Raw genomic sequence first — 17,397 nt, forward strand, 5'->3', positions numbered from 1 at the left:
GGAGAGGAGTGCCCGTCCCTGAGAGCTGCCCGGCCATGATGGCGGCTGGAGGCTGCAGGCTCACGGGCCAGGGGGAGGAGCCGCGCGCATAGCCTCTCTCTCTCTTTCGGTGCCTCTGCAACAGGCAGTGGAGAGACACCCGTGGGCCACCTAAGGCGCTCAGGGATAACAAGCACCCTCAGGCGCTCGGGCAGGGCTAGATTAAAACCCCTTGCAACGCCAGCAGCAGGGAGGCTGCCGAGAGAAAAACAAAAACAACAACAACAGCAACAACAAAAAAAACCCGAGAGAGGCCCAACTCTAAGACTTTCTGTTTACGCCTGAGCCACCTGCGTCCCTCTGCATCAGGCACCTCCAAGCCTGACTGAAACAACAGTGAGCCACTGCTCACTCACTCCCAGGAGAAGGAGCCACTATTGTACCCTCTCCCTCCCCATACACCAATGCTTAAAGGAACCTCTGCTGGTCACAGAATAATGCAAAAAAACCCAAGGCAAGGAGAAGGACACTTACAGCTGAGACGCTAAGGAAACAGAAATAGTAGTATCAATACCTATCAAACTGGTCCATTCTGGGATCAGTTCTGGATTTTTTTTTTTCTCTCTTTCTCGCTCTCTTTTTTTTTTTCTTTATTAAATACGATCTTAGCCCTAAGGGATCTACAAGTTTTATAACATAATTTTTTAATGATATTTTTTCTTTTTTTCTTTTTTTCTTTTTTTTTTGCCTTTTTATATACTTCTATATCTAGCTAAGTTTTTGGTAGTACGGACAATATATCTCTCATACTTTCCTTTCATCCCTATCTTTTATACATTTCCATTCCTTTCTTTTTATTTGCATATTGCCAACCACATTACGCTCTTCTGTTCCCCTTTCTTCCAGCCATTTTAAGTTTATTTTATCTTAACATACTTATAAGCAACACTATTGGTCTGCTCAGACTCCTTGCTCTATTCTCCAGATGACGCACTGCCTTGGTATTTAATATTAGGCTTTTGTCTTTATCTTAGTTCTTAGTACAGTTGTCTAATTACATTCTGAGAATCTCCATTCTCTCTGAGGTACTCTGGCTCTTTTCTATATTGGATCCTAGCTTACAAAATCTCCCTGGATTAATGTTTGTATGCCTAGGGTGTTATTTGTTTGTTTCTTTGCTTTTGCTTTTGTCTCTGATTTGTTCTGTTTCAGTTGTCAATTTCTGTTGGGTTTCTCTTTGAATATCTGATAGCACACTGGGGTTCTGTCAGGTCTTTCTAGAGCCTTATGTCCTAACAGATTCAGTAATTCTGTGTCTTATACTTGTATGTGTTTCCTAGACTTAATATTCGTTTAATCCAATACTTGGACATTAGTCTGAGGCTTGGACAGTTTTCTATAAACACCTCTATCGCCAGGACAAGCAACCCCAAAAGTTTGGACAACCATGAGGAAACAAAGAAACACCATGCAGGCAAAGGAGCAGGAAAAAAACCCACAAGACCAAATAAATGAAGAGGAAATAGGAAAAATGCCTGAAAAAGAATTTAGAGTAATGATAGTAAAAATGATACAAAATCTCGATAACAAAATAGAGAAAGTACAAGAAACAGTTCATAAGAACTCAGAAAAACAAACAGCAATGGATAACAAAATAACTGAAATTAAAAATACTCTAGATGCTATAACCAGCAGAATGACTGAGGCAGAAGAACGAATAAGTGAGTTGGAAGATAGAATGGGGGAAATAACTGCCACAGAGCAGGAAAAAGAAAAAAGAATAAAAAGAATAGAAGACAGTCTCAGAGACCTCAGTGATAACATTAAGCGTACCAACATTCGAATTATAGGCATCCCAGAAGAAGAAGAAAACAAGAAAGGGTCTGAGAAAATATTTGAAGAGGTTATAGTGGAAAACTTCCCCAACATGGGAAAGGAAATAATTAAACAAGTCCAAGAAGCACAGAGAGTCCCATACAGAATAAACCCAAGGAGAAATACACCAAGGCACATATTAATCAAACTAACGACAATTAAACACAAAGAAAACATATTAAAAGCAGCAAGAGAAAAGCAACAAACAACATATAAGGGAAAACCCATCAGGATAACAGCTGACCTTTCTACAGAAACTCTGCAGGCCAGAAGGGAATGGCAGGATATACTGAAAGGCCTGAAAGAGAGAAACCTACAGCCAAGAATACTCTACCCAGCAAGAAATCTCATTCAGATTTGAGGGAGAAATCAAAAGCTTTCCAGACAAGCAAAAGGTAAGAGAATTCAGCACCACCAAACCAGCCTTACAACAAGTGCTAAAGGAACTTCTCTATGTAGGAAACACAAGAAAAGGAAAACACCTACAAAAACAAACCCAAAACAATTAAGAAAATGGTAATTGGAACACACATGTCAATAATCACCTTAAATGTAAATGGATTAAATGCTCCAACCAAAAGACACAGACTGGCTGAATGGATACAAAAACAAGACCCTTCTATATGCTGCCTACAAGAAACCCACTTCAGACCAAGGGATACATATAGACTGAAAGTCAAGGGATGGAAAAAGATATTCCATGCAAATGGAAGTCAAAAGAAAGCTGGAGGAGCAATACTCATATCAGACAAATTAGACTTGAAAGTAAAGACTACTACAAGAGACAAGGAAGGACACTACCTAATGATCAAGGGATCCATTCAAGAAGAACATATCACAATGGTAAATATCTATGCCCCCAATATAGGAGCACCTCAATACATAAGGCAAATGCTAACAGCTATAAAAGGGGACATCGACAGGAACACAATAATAGTGGGAGACTTGAACACCCCACCTACATCAATGGACAGATCATCCAAACAGAAAATAAATAAAGACACACAAGCTTTAAAGGACACATTAGACCATCTCGACTTAATTGATATTTATCGGACATTCCATCCAAAAACGACAGACTACACTTTCTTCTCAAGTGCACATGGAACATTTTCCAGGATAGATCACATCTTGGGTCACAAATCAAACCTCAGCAAATTCAAGAAAACTGAAATCATATCAAGCATCTTCTCAGACCACAATGCCATGAGACTAGATATCAATTACAGGAAAAAAAACTGCAAAAAATACAAACACATGGAGGCTAAACAATTCACTCTTAAACAACCAAGGAATCACTAAAGAAATCAAAGAGGAAATCAAAAAATATCTAGAAACAAATGACAATGAAAACACAACAACCCAAAACCTATGGGATGCAGCAAAAGCAGTTCTAAGAGGGAAGTTTATAGCAATACAGTCCTACCTTAAGAAACAAGAAAATGATCGAATAAACAACCTAACCTTACACCTCAAACAACTAGAGAAAGAAGAACAAAGAAACCCCACAGTGAGCAGAATGAAAGAAATCATAAAGATCAGAGCAGAAATAAATGAAAAAGAAAGGAAGGAAACCATAAGAAAAATAAATAAAACTAAAAGCTGGTTCTTTGAGAAGATTAACAAAATTGATAAACCATTAGCCAGACTCATCAAGAAAAAAAGGGAGAAGATGCAAATCAACAGAATTAGAAATGAAAAAGGAGAAGTAACAATGGACACCTCAGAAATACAAAACATCATGAGAGACTACTACAAGCAACTATATGCCAATCAATTGGATAACCTGGAAGAAATGGATACATTCTTAGAAAAATACAATCTTCCAAGACTGAACCAGAAAGAAATAGAAACCATGAACAGACCAATCACAAGTACGGAAATTGAGGCAGTGATTAAAAATCTCCCAACACACAAAAGCCCAGGACCAGATGGGTTCACGGGCGAATTCTATCAAACATTTTGAGAAGAGTTAACACCTATCCTTCTCAAACTCTTCCAAAATATTGCAGAAGGCGGAACACTCCCAAACTCATTCTACGAGGCTACCATCACCCTGATACCAAAACCAGGCAAAGATGTCACAAAAAAAGAAAACTACAGACCAATATCACTAATGAATATAGGTGCAAAAATCCTCAACAAAATACTAGCTAACAGACTCCAACAGCACATTAAAAAAATCATACACCATGATCAAGTGGGTTTATCCCTGGGATGCAAGGATTCTTCAATATACGCAAATCAATCAACGTGATACATCATATCAACAACTTGAAGGATAAAAACCATATGATCATTTCAATAGATGCAGAAAAAGCTTTTGACAAAGTTCAACATCCACTTATTGTAAAAGCTCTCCAGAAAATGGGCACAGAAGGAAACTACCTCAACATAATAAAAGCCATATATGAAAAACCAAAAGCCAACATCGTTCTCAATGGGGAAAAACTGGAAGAATTCCCTCTTAAGAACATGAACAAAACAAGGGTGTCCACTCTCACCACTATTATTCAACAGAGTTTTGGAAGTTTTAGCCCCAGCAATCAGAAAAGAAAAAGAAATAAAAGGAATCCAAATTGGAAAAGAAGAAGTAAAATTGTCACTTTTTGCAGATGACATGATATTATACATAGAAAACCCTAAAGACTCTACCAGAAAACTGCTAGCACTCATTGATGAATTTAGTAAAGTAGCAGGATACAAAATTAATGCACAGAAATCTCTTGCATTCCTATACACTAACAATGGAAGAGCAGAAAGAGAAATTAAGGAAACTCTCCCATTCACCACTGCAACCAAAAGAATAAAATACCTAGGAATAAACCTGCCTAAGGAGGCAAAAGATCTGTATGCCGAAAACTTTTAAGACATTGATGAAAGAAATCAAAGACGACACAAACAGATGGAGGGACATACCATGTTCCTGGATTGGAAGAATCAACATCGTGAAAATGACTGTACTACCCAAAGCAATTTACAGATTCAATGCAATCCCGATCAAATTACCAATGGCATTTTTCACAGAACTAGAGCAAGAAATCTTATGATTTGTATGGAAACGCAAAAGACCCCGAATAGCCAAAGCAATCTTGAGAAGGAAAAATGGAGTTGGTGGAATCAGGCTTCCTGACTTCAAACTATACTACAAGGCCATAGTGATCAAGACAGTATGGTACTGGCACAAAAATAGAAAGGAAGATCAATGGAATAGAATAGAGAACTCAGAAGTAAGCCCAAACACATATGGGCACCTTATCTTTGACAAAGGAGGCACGAGTATACAATGGAAAAAAGACAGCCTCTTCAATAAGTGGTGCTGGGAAAATTGGACAGCAACATGTAAAAGAATGAAATTAGAACACTTCCTAACACCATACACAAAAATAAACTCCAAATGGATTAAAGACCTACATGTAAGGCCAGACACTATAAAACTCCTAGAGGAAAACATAGGCAGAACACTCCATGACATCCATCAAAGCAAGATCCTTTTTGACCCACCTCCTAGAATCATGGACATAAAATCAAGAATAAACAAATGGAACCTCATGAAACTTAAAAGCTTTTGCACAGCAAAAGAAACCATAAACAAGACTAAAAGGCAACCCTCAGAATGGGAAAAAATAATTGCCTACGAAACAACGGACAAAGGATTAACCTCCAAAATATACAAGCAGCTCATGAAGCTTAATACCGAAAAAGCAAATAACCCAATCCACAAATGGGCAGAAGACCTAAATAGACATTTCTCCAAAGAAGACATACAGATGGCCAACACACACATGAAAAGATGCTCAACATCACTCATCATCAGAGAAATGCAAGTCAAAGCCACAATGAGGTATCACCTCACACCAATCAGAATGGCCATCATCACAAAGTCTGGAAACAACAAATGTTGGAGAGGGTGTGGAGAAAAGGGAACTCTCTTGCACTGTTGGTGGGAATGTAAGTTGGTACAGCCACTATGGAAAAAAATTTGGAGGTTCCTTAAAAAACTACAAATAGAACTACCATATGATCCAGTAATCCCACTCCTGGGCATATACCCAAAGAAAACCATAATCCCAAAAGAAACGTGTACCATAATGTTTATTGCAGCACTCTTTACAATAGCCAGGACATGGAAGCAACCTAAATGCCCATCAACAAATGAATGGATACAGAAGATGTGGCATATATATACAATGGAATATTACTCAGCTATAAAAAGGGATGAGATGGAGCTATATGTAATGAGGTGGATAGAACTACAATCTGTCATACAGAGTGAAGTAAGTCAGAAAGAGAAAGACAAATATTGTATGCTAACTCACATATACGGAATCTAAAAATGGTACTGATGAACTCAGTGACAAGAACAGGGAAGCAGATACAGAGAATGGCCTGGAGAACTCGAGGTATGGGAGGGGGCGGGGGGTGAAGGGGAAACTGAGACGAAGCGAGAGAGTAGCACAGACATATATATACTACCAACTGTAAAATAGTCAGTGGGAAGTTGTTGTATAACAAAGGGAGTCCAACTCGAGGATGGAAGATGCCTTAGAGGACTGGGGCAGGGAGGGTGGGGGGGAATCGAGGGGGGGGGCGTCAAGGAAGGGAGGGAATATGGGGATATGTGTATAAAAACAGTTGATTGAACCTGGTGTACCCCCCAAAAAAAAAAAAAAAAAAAAAAAAAAAAAGTCAAAAAAAAAAAAAAAGAGGGATGAGATGGAGCTATATGTAATGAGGTGGATAGAACTACAGTCTGTCATACAGAGTGAAGTAAGTCAGAAAGAGAAGGACAAATATTGTATGCTAACCCACATATACGGAATCTAAAAATGGTACTGATGAACTCAGTGACAAGAACAAGGATGCAGATACAGAGAATGGACTGGAGAACTCGAGGTATGGGAGGGGGCGGGGGGTGAAGGGGAAACTGAGATGAAGCGAGAGTAGCACAGACATATATATACTACCAGCTGTAAAATAGAAAGTCAGTGGGAAGTTGTTGTATAACAAAGGGAGTCCAACTCGAGGATGGAAGATGCCTTAGAGGACTGGGGCGGGGAGGGTGGGGGGAACTCGAGGCGGGGGGAGTCAAGGAAGGGAGGGAATACGGGGATATGTGTATAAAAACAGATGACTGAACCTGGTGTACCCCCAAAAAAATTAAAAAAAATTTAAAAAAAAAGAGTAGCCCCCGTGCGCTGCAACTAGAGAACACCCATGTGCAGCAACAAAGACCCAACGCAGCCAATAAACAAATTAAATAAGTTAATTAAAAAAAGCCTTCATCCTGATATGAATAAATTACAAGTTAAAAGAGATGTATGAAAGTGGTGTATGAGAAATTTACAGTAAAGGGGGGAAGGGTGTATGAATTGGGAGATTGGGATTGACATATATACACTAATATGTATAAATATTTTATACATATACTATATATATATATATACACACACATGGCTGATTCACTTCACTGTACAGCAGAAACTTACATGACATTGTAAAACATCTATACCCCAATTTAAAAAGAAGCTGACAGTAAATTGAGAGCATATCATGACATTTCAGACTATAAAGATTCAGCGTAAAGCAAAGATGACCTACATTCTATGTATCATGTAAAAAAGTTTTTTAAAAATTCTGACTGTAGGTGGCTTTATTTTCCAGGACATACCCTTTGTCCTGGAATCATCCTCATTCCAGGATCTAATCAAAACACACTTAAAACAAAGTAACCTATTTTTTTTTAAATTTATTTACTTTTATTTATTGGCTGTGTTGGGTCTTTGCTGCTGCATGTGGGCTTTCTCTAGTTGTAGCAAGCAGGGGCTACTCTTCCTCTAGGTGTGCAGGCTTCTCACTGCAGTGGCTTCTTTTGTTGCAGAGCACGGGTTCTAAGTGCACAGGCTTCAGTAGTTGCAGCACGTGGGCACAGTAGTTGTGGCTCGCAGGCTCTAGAGCACAGGCTCAGTAGTTGTGGCGCATGGCTCAGTTGTTCCACGGCATGTGGAATCTTCCCGGACCAGGGAATCGAACCCGTGTCCCCTGCATTGGCAGGTGGATTCTTAACCACTGTGCTACCAGGGAAGCCCCAAAGTAACCTATTTCTGAAACTCAATAATTCAAACAACTTTCTAAAACACTAAACCCACAAAAATATATGCTAAAAATGAAAACTATAATTTATATTGAAATATCACTAACACCTGTAATCTTCTGAAGCTTTCGAAAGAGAAAATGATTTACACTGACCATACATTTCATGTCATCCACAACCTAAGTCTTTATCTAAGATCACTTCAGCTTAGACTAGGGAAAAGTCTTGATATCACAATGTTCCTCACTGTCCAGAACCTCAATTATAAGCATTTACTTCAACAAGGTGTCACACTGAAAACTTATATTCATGTTTTTGTGTAATGTCCTCTTGTTAAACAAAGCTAGACCTAGTGACTCACTTTTTAACAAAAAGAACAGGAAAAAAATGATGAGATATCACCTCTGAGATTAGGATACAAGAAGAATGACTTCTATCTTGCGCACGCTCTCTCTCTCTCAGTAGCCCTCTGAAGAAAGCCAGACAAAATTCTGTAAGCTGCCCTACAGAAAGGCTCACATGGCAAAGAAATGATATCTCACTCAACATCCAACAGGGACTTAAGCCTGCCAACAACCAACTGAATGACGGAGGAAGCAGGTCACACCCCAGGTGAGCCTTAAAATGACTACAGCATGGCCAACAAATTCCCTGTGGCCTTGTAAGGAATCCAGAGCTAAAAGCACCCAGATAAGCTGTTCTCTGATTCCTGCTCCACATAAACAGTGAGATAACAAATGCTTGCTGTTTTAAACCCCTGAGTTTTAAGGAAACTTCTTAGGCAGAATAGACAATTAACACAGAGGCAAACATTAACTTCTTATATCTATGTAAATGTTGATTGATATTTCCAGACAAAAATATTAACTAAACAGAGATGTAGGAGCTACCAAGTGATGCAATTCTAACAATACAAATACCATTCTACCTATACATATATACTTATATATTTTAAATCTTTAAAAGTATATTTACAGTATTTACATTTATACTTAATATGTTATTGCTTAAGATTCATAAAATGGACAGGACACTTCTGATGCATAGAGTGTCTTTCCCTCAAAACTGAATGGATTCATTGCTGGATTATTTTCAAGAGTAAAAGGTGGAACCAATCCAAAGGTCCAACTGAGGAATACATAAGAAAAATGTGGTATATCTACACAGTAGTCTACTATTAGGCAATATAAAGAAATCAGATACTCAGGAGTGATATTAGCAACATGATGGACTATGAAGCTCCAAGCTCTTATTCCCCCATGGAACATTTAAAATCAACCAAAAGCTGATGAGATTGGAGCTCTGGAAAACAGTTAAACAACTACAACAAACAAGTGAATATCCAATCAAGTAAAAGCTACATTCAAAACAGAAAGAAATTCTGTAGCATTTTTCATTGGGTCTTTGCTGCTGCACTGGGCTTTCTCTAGTTGTGGTGAGCCGGGGCTACTCTTCACTGCAGTGTGAGGGTTTCTCATTGCGGTGGCTTCTCTTGTTGCAGAGCATGGGCTCTAGGCACGTGGGCTTCAGTAGTTACGGTGCATGGGCTCAGTAGTTGTGGCCTGCGGGCTCTAGAGCTCAAGCTCAGTAGTTGTGGCACACGGGCTGAGTTGCTCTGCGGCACGTGGGATCTTCCTGGACCAAGGATCAGACCCGTGTCACCTGCATTGGCAGGTGGATTCTTAACCACTGCGCCACCTACAAAGTCCCAGGATGGAGTCTTCTTATCATTATTAGCTTCTTATAAATGTGAAAGTCATTAAAATCCTGTTAGAACAGTTAAACAAATTTAAATTGAGTACCAGTTTTGACTGTCATTTGTTGCGTGCCACAACTTACTGAAGCCCACATGCCTAGAACCCGTGCTCCACAACAAGAGAAGCCACTTCAATGAGAAGCCCACGCACTGCAAAGAGGAGCAGCCCCCACTTGCCACAACTAGAGTAAGCCCACAGACAGCAATGAAGACCCAGTGCAGCCAAATAAATAAATTAAATTAAAATTTTAAAAAAGATTCCAAATCAACAACATAACTCTACATCTTAAGGAACTAGGAAAAAAACAAACTAAACCCAAAGCTAGCAGAAGGAAAGATATAATAAAGATTAGAGCAGAGAGGAGCAAAATAATAAAAAAAAAAAGAGAGAAAAATCAATAAAACCAAGAGTTGATTCCTTGAAAAGATCAACAAGATGGACAAACCTTTAGCTAGATTAAGAAAACAGAAGATTCAAAAAACTAGAATCCGGGCTTCCCTTTTTTTAAAAAATAAATAAATAAATAAACAAACAAACGTTGGTAATCTTTAAAATGTGCTTGATTCATCCATTCATTCATTCATTGAGTTTATTCAATAAAGTTAAAAAAAAAAAAAAACCTAGAATCAAAAATGAAATAGGGGGGACTTCCCTAGTGGTCCAGTGGTTAAGAATCTGCCTTCCAATGCAGGCGATGTGGGTTTTATCCTAGTTGGGGAACTAAGATCCCACATGTTGTGGGGCAATTAAGCCTGCATGCAGCAACTACTGAGCATGCAGGCAGCAACCAGAGAGCCCACGTGTCGCAACTACAAAGCCCACCCGCTCTGGAGTCTGCATACCACAACTAAAGAGAAGCCCGGGCACCACAATGAGGAGCCTGTGTGCCACAACAAAGATCCCAACAGAGATCCCACGTTCTGCAACTAAGATGTGACGCAGCCAAAAATAAAATAAATACATAATTTTTTTTTAAATAAAGAGAGTCATGAGAGATATTTTTTAAAAAATGAAACAGGGAACATTACAGAAATAAAAAGGATCAGGGAATTCTCTGGCAGTCCAGTGGTTAGGACTCCATGCCTTCCACTGCAGAGGGCACATGGGTTCGATTCCTGGTTGGGGAACTAAGATCCCACATGCCATGTGGCACGGTGTGGCCAAAAAAAACAAAACAAACAAAAAAAAACACCTCCCAACAAAAAAAGCCCAGTCCAGATAGTTTCACTGGCAAAATTCTACATTAGAAGAAATTCTTCCAAATAACTGAAGAGGAAGGAACACTTCCTAACTCACTGGATAAGGCAAATACTACCCTGATACCAAAGCCAGACAAAGCCATTGCAGGAAAACTATAGACGCATTATCTCTTATGAATACTGATGCAAAAATCCTTAACAAAGTACTAGGAAACTAAACTACACAGTATATTAAAGGGATTACATATCACAACAAAGTGGGATTGATTATTAAAAGGCAAGGATGGTTCAACACATGAAAAATCAATGTAGGGACTTCCCTGGTGGTTCAGTGGTTAAGAATCCACCTGCCAATGCAGGAGACACGGGTTCAATCCCTGGTTTGGGAAGATCCCACATGCCGTGGAGCAACTATGCCGGTGCTACACAACTACTGAGCCTGTGCTCTTGAGTCCATGTGCCACAACTACTGAGCTCACATGCTGCAACTACTGAAGCCTGTGCACCTACAGCCTGTGCACCACAACAAGAGGCCACCACACTGAGACAACTGCACACCGCAACAAAGAGTAGCCCCCATTCACCACAACTGGAGAAAGCCCGTGCGCAGCACCAAAGACCCAAGGTAGCCAAAAACACCACCACCACCACCAATGTAATATATCACATAAATGGAAGGAAGGGGAAAAAACACAATCATCTTGGTGCAGAAAAAATATTTAACAAAATTCAATACTCTTTCATGATAAAAACACTCAAGAAACTAGCAAAAGAAGGAAAATTCCTAAGCATAATAAAGCTCATTTAAGAAAAGCCTATACCTAACATCACACTCAGTGGTTAAAGACTGAAAGCTTTTCCCCTAAGCTCTTCCTGCTTCAGATTAGAAACAAGACACAGATGCTCACTTTGCCACTTTTATTCAACATACATTGGAAGTTCTAGTAAGGGCAATTAGGCATGAAAAGAAAGGCTTCCAAATTGGAATGAAAGAAGTAAAATGATCTCTGTTTGAAGGTGACATGATCTCATATGTAGAAATACCTAAAGACTGTATACACACACACACCTACACACACACACACACACACACACACACACACACACACACACACACACACACTGTGCTGGAGCTAATAAACAAATTCAACAACACTGAAGGATACAAAATCAACACACAAAAATCAGTTACATTTCTATACACTGTGAACAATCTGAAATGAAATTAAGAAAATACCACTTACAATAGTATCAAAAAGAATAACATACTTAGAAATTAACTTAACCAAGGCAGTGAAAGACTTATACAATGAAAACTACAACATGTTGCTGAAATAAAACGACAAATAAATGGAAACACATTCCATGTTCATGGATTAGGAGACAATAATAAGATGTCAATACTACCCAAAGTGTTCTACACATTCAGTGCAATCCCTATCAAAATTCCAACGATTTTTTTTTTTTTCAGAAATAGAAAAACCCATCCAAAAGTTCATATGGAATCTCAAGGGACCCCAAATGGCCAAAATAATCCTGAAAAAGAACAAAACTGGAGGACTCACACGTCCTGATTTCAAAACTCACCACAAAGTTACAGTAATCAAAACAACATGGTACTGGCGTAAAGACCAATGGAATAGAGTCCAGAATTAAACCCTTGCATATTTGGTCAAATAACTTTTGACAAGCATGCCAAGACTATGGAATAGGGAAAGAACAGTTCTTTAAACATATGGTGATGGGAAAGCTGGACATCGTATGCAAAAAAAAAAAAGAAGAAAAAAAAAAGCCTGTACTTTACACCAAATACAAAAATTAAAATGGATCATAAACCTAAATGTAAGAGCTAAAACTATAAAACTCTTAAAAGAAAATATAAGGGGAAAGCTTCATTTTTTGTAACAAAAGTCTTGGATATGACACCAAGAGCACAGTCAACAAAAGGAAAAAATAGACAAATCTGAGCTCATTAAAGTGTAAAACATCTCATGGATGAACCTGGAGGACATTACATTAAGCGAAACAATCCAGTCATAGAAAGATTGTAATAATGTATGATTCCACTTATATGAGGTATCTAAAATAGCCAAATTCATAGAAACAGAGAATAAAATAGTGGTTGTGGGCTAGGAAGACTTGCAGGTGACAAAAATGGAGCATTGTTATTAAATGATATAACGTTTCAGTCATGCTGACGATTAAGTTCTAGAGGTGTGCTATGCAACATAATGCCTAAGTTATTAATATGGTATTGCACACTTAACATTTTGTGAAGAAGGTAAATATCACGTTAAGTGTTCTTACCACCACCAATAAAAGGGGGGAGGGGGGCCAAGGAATTTGGGGGAGGTATTGGATATGTCTATGTCTATTACTCTGTGGTGATAGTACCATGGGTGTTTGTATATATCCAAAATCATAACACTGTATACACTAAATATGTGCAGTTTTTTAAATCAATTACACTTCAATAAAACTGTTTTAAAAATTCTAAACTTCTGTGCATCAAAGGACACAACCAGCAGGGTGAAAAGGTAACCCATGGGAGAAAATATTTGCAAATCATTTATCTGATAAGAGGTTAATGTCCAAATATATAAAGAACACTTACAATTCAACAACAAGAAAACAAATAACATGATTTAAAAATGGGCAAAGGACTGGAATAGACATATATACAAGTGGCCAATAAGAATATGAAAAGATGCTCAATATCACGAATCACTCAGGAAACTCATGCAAGTCAAAACTGCAATGAAATACCACCTCACATTCATTACAATGGCTACTATTAAGTATAGTAGCCATTATTTTATATTTACTTTAAAATAATAAATGTTGGCAAAGATGTGGAGAAACTGGAACTCTTGTGTACTGTGTACGGTGGGAATGTAAAAGGTGCAGTCACTATGGAGAACAGTATGGTGGTTCCTCAAAAAATTAAAAACTGGGACTTCCCTGGTGGTGCAGTGGTTAAAACTCCAAGCTCCCAACACAGGGGGCCCAGGTTCGTGTGCCACAACTGAGGAACCCTCAAGCCAGAACTAAGGAGCCTGCCTGCCATAACTAAGACCTGGCACAATCAAATAAATAAATATTTTTAAAAAATTAAAAACTAAGTTACTATACAATCCAGCAATTCCACTTCTGAGTATATACCCAAAAGAATTGAAAGCAGGGACTCAAACAGCTATATGTATTTCCATTTTCATAGGAGCATTATTCACAACAGCCAAAAAGTTAAAGCAACCCAAGCACCCACTGACAGATGAATGAATAAACAAAACATGGTGTATATATATACAACAGAGTATTATTCAGCCTTAAAAAGGAAGTCGATTTTGACATATGTTACAACATGCATAACCTTTAAGGACATTTTACTAAGTGAAATAAGCCAGCCAACAAAAATACAAACACTGTATGATTCTATGTATTTGAGGCACCTAGAGTAGTCAAATTCATACAGACAGAAAGTAGAAAGGTGGTTGTCAGGGACTGGGGTCAGAGGAAAAGGAGGTTTTGTTTGATGGATCTAGAGTTTCAGTTTTATGAGATGAATAGAGTTCTAGAAATGGATGGTGGTGATGGTTGCACAAAAACTAATATATTTAATGCCACTGTACTGTACACTTAAAAAAATAGTGAAGGGGTAAATTTTAAGTTATTTTTATTTTACCACAATTTTAAAAATACCAAAAAAAAAAAAATCCCAACAAGACTCAAATCTAAAACTTAGTGATCCTACACTGTGCTTTCCTTCAAATGCAACCATTTACTTCTAAAATATAGGATTTTATCTTGCACTTCACATGATATACTAACATTCTAAATACCTCCATTTCATATACTTTGAGGACTACCATTCACTAATGTCTTAAAAAAAAAAACCAACATTTTATTAAGTGTCCATCCACTATGTGCCACATATACTGTAGTAAACAAAATAAAGTCCCTGTACTCTTGGGGCTTACATTTCAATGAGGAAGACATACAAGTGACTACAAAGCGCCAATGAAGAAAACAAACTAAATGAATGAGTAAATAGGTAAATCTCTAAAAACTGAAACAGTATCAGTCTTAAGAAGAGTCAGTGGGAAAACTCTCAAGACTAAAGAATAGCACACTGCAAATGCCCAGAAAGCTCAGCATGTTCCAAGAATTGTAGGAAGGACCGTGTGGTCAGTACTTTACAAAGCAAAGGGGGAGTGGCAAAAAATAAACTGAAAATGTAAGCTAGAGCCACAACCAAGAAAATTCATAAAGGATTTTGCATATCATAATATAATAAAATAGAAAGCCAATAAATGGTTTTAAGCAAAGATAAGATATGATTTGATTTGGGTTTTTTTTTGTTTGGTTGGCTGGCTTTTTGTTTTTGTTTTTTGTTTTTGATTTGTTTTTAAATATCACATTGGCTGTGGAATAAATACAACAGCCAAAATGTATATCAGTCATAAAATGGATACATTATCAATTCAGACACTGAATGTTACTTAGTTTGTTCACTTCCATTACTATAGATACATGTAACAAAACATGGATATTTATTCATATTGAGCAAACAATGCTTGAAGTTAAAAACATATGGGACTTTCCTGGTGGTCCAATGGTAAAGAATTCATCCTGCAATGCAGGGGACTCGGGTTTGACTACTAAGCCCGTGGCATGTCAACTAGACAGCCCATGTGGCCAAACTACAGAGCCCACGTGCCCTGAAGCCTGCACACGACGATTAGAGAAAAGAAAACCTGCTCACCACAACTAGAGAAAAGCCTGAATGCCACAACTAGAAAGAAGCCCACATGTCACAGCTAAGAGCCTGCACACCACAACAAAAGATCCCACGTGCGGCAACAAAGACCTGACACAGCCATAAACAAATAAACTTTTTTAAAAAAAGATTCCTTTAAAAAATAAATTAAAAAAATAAAAACAGACGTTGAGCAAAAAAGCAAACAAAAAAGAATGCTTACAGTGTGTTTTCATTTGTAAAAGAAGGGAGGAATAACTTTACAGTGCAGCAAAATAACAAGTACTACCTCAGGTGACCAAGGTCAACATTACAGTGATAAATCAGGTTTATACTCAACCTTTAACATGATGTTATAAAATGTGATGAAAAGGCACTTTACCTTTGTGGTCTTCCTCCAAGAACTCATATACTAAGTAATATGAGAAAAATCAGTCAAATGAAATTGAGAGTCTATGAAATACCTGATCAATACTCTTCAAAACTGCCAAGGTCATTAAAAACAAAGAATGTTTGAGAAACCGCCACAATCCAGAGGAATTAAAGCATTATAAAAAGCTAATGTGGCATCCTAGATGGGATCCTCAAATGGAGAAACGACAATGAAATCTGAATAAAGTATGAGTTTAACAAATGATGTATCAGGGCTTCCCTAGTGGTCCAATGGTTAAGAATCTGCCTTCCAATACAGAGGACATGGGTTTGATCCCTGGTCAGGGAACTAAGATCCCACATGCCACGAGGCAACTAAGCTCATGCGTTGCAACTACTGAGCCCACAAAGCCATAACTAGAGAGCCTGTGTGCCAAAATTACAAAGCCCACATACTCTGGAGCCCACATGCCACAATTACAGAGCCTGTGTGCCACAATTATTGAGCCTGCATGCCACAACTAGAGAGAAGTCCATGCACCACAACAAAAGATCCTGCATGCCGCAATGCAGCCAGAAAAACTTTGAATTTAGATGCAAAAATCCTCAACAAAATACTAGCAAACAGAATCCAACAACACATTAAAAGGATCATACACCATGATCAAGTGGGGTTTATTCCTGGAATGCAAGGATTCTTCAGTATACACAAATCAGTCAATGTGATACACCACACAAATAAATTGAAGGATAAAAACTACATGATCATCTCAATAGATGCAGAAAAAGCTTCTGACAAAATTCAACACCCATTTATGATAAAAACTCTCCAGAAGATGGGCATAGAGGGAACCTACCTCAACATAATAAAGGCCATGTACTACAAACCCACAGCAAACATCATTCTCAATGGTGAAAAACTGAAAGCATTCCCTCTAAGATTAGGAACAAGACAAGGATGTCCACTCTCGCCACTACTATTTAACACAGTTTTGGAAGTCCTTGCCACAGCAATCAGAGAAGAAAAAGAAATAAAAGGAATCCAAATTGGAAAAGAAGAAGTAAAACTGTCACTGTTTGCACATGACATGATACTATACATAGAAAATCCTAAAGATGCCACCAGAAAACTACTTGAGCTAATCAATGAATCTGGTAAAGTTGCAGGATACAAAATTAACACACAGAAATCTCTTGCATTTCTATACACTAACAATGAAAGATCAGAAAGAGAAATTAAGGAAACAATCCCATTCACCATTGCAACAAAAAGAATAAAATACCTAGGAATAAACCTAACCAAGGAAGTAAAAGACCTGTACTCAGAAAACTATAAGACACTAAGGAAAGAAATCAAAGATGACA

The 17,397-nt window shown here is 38.0% G+C and overlaps 1 protein-coding gene across 2 annotated transcripts in view; it reads right to left on the bottom strand.

Annotated features, from left to right (window-relative positions):
- Positions 1-17,397, bottom strand: part of MAP3K2 (mitogen-activated protein kinase kinase kinase 2) — a 94,678-nt gene that overhangs the window by 53,207 nt on the left and 24,074 nt on the right. The gene's annotated exons all lie outside the window — the stretch shown is intronic.

This window comes from Hippopotamus amphibius, chromosome 8 (genome assembly GCF_030028045.1).
Source record: "Hippopotamus amphibius kiboko isolate mHipAmp2 chromosome 8, mHipAmp2.hap2, whole genome shotgun sequence".
Taxonomy (NCBI): Eukaryota; Metazoa; Chordata; class Mammalia; order Artiodactyla; family Hippopotamidae; genus Hippopotamus; species Hippopotamus amphibius.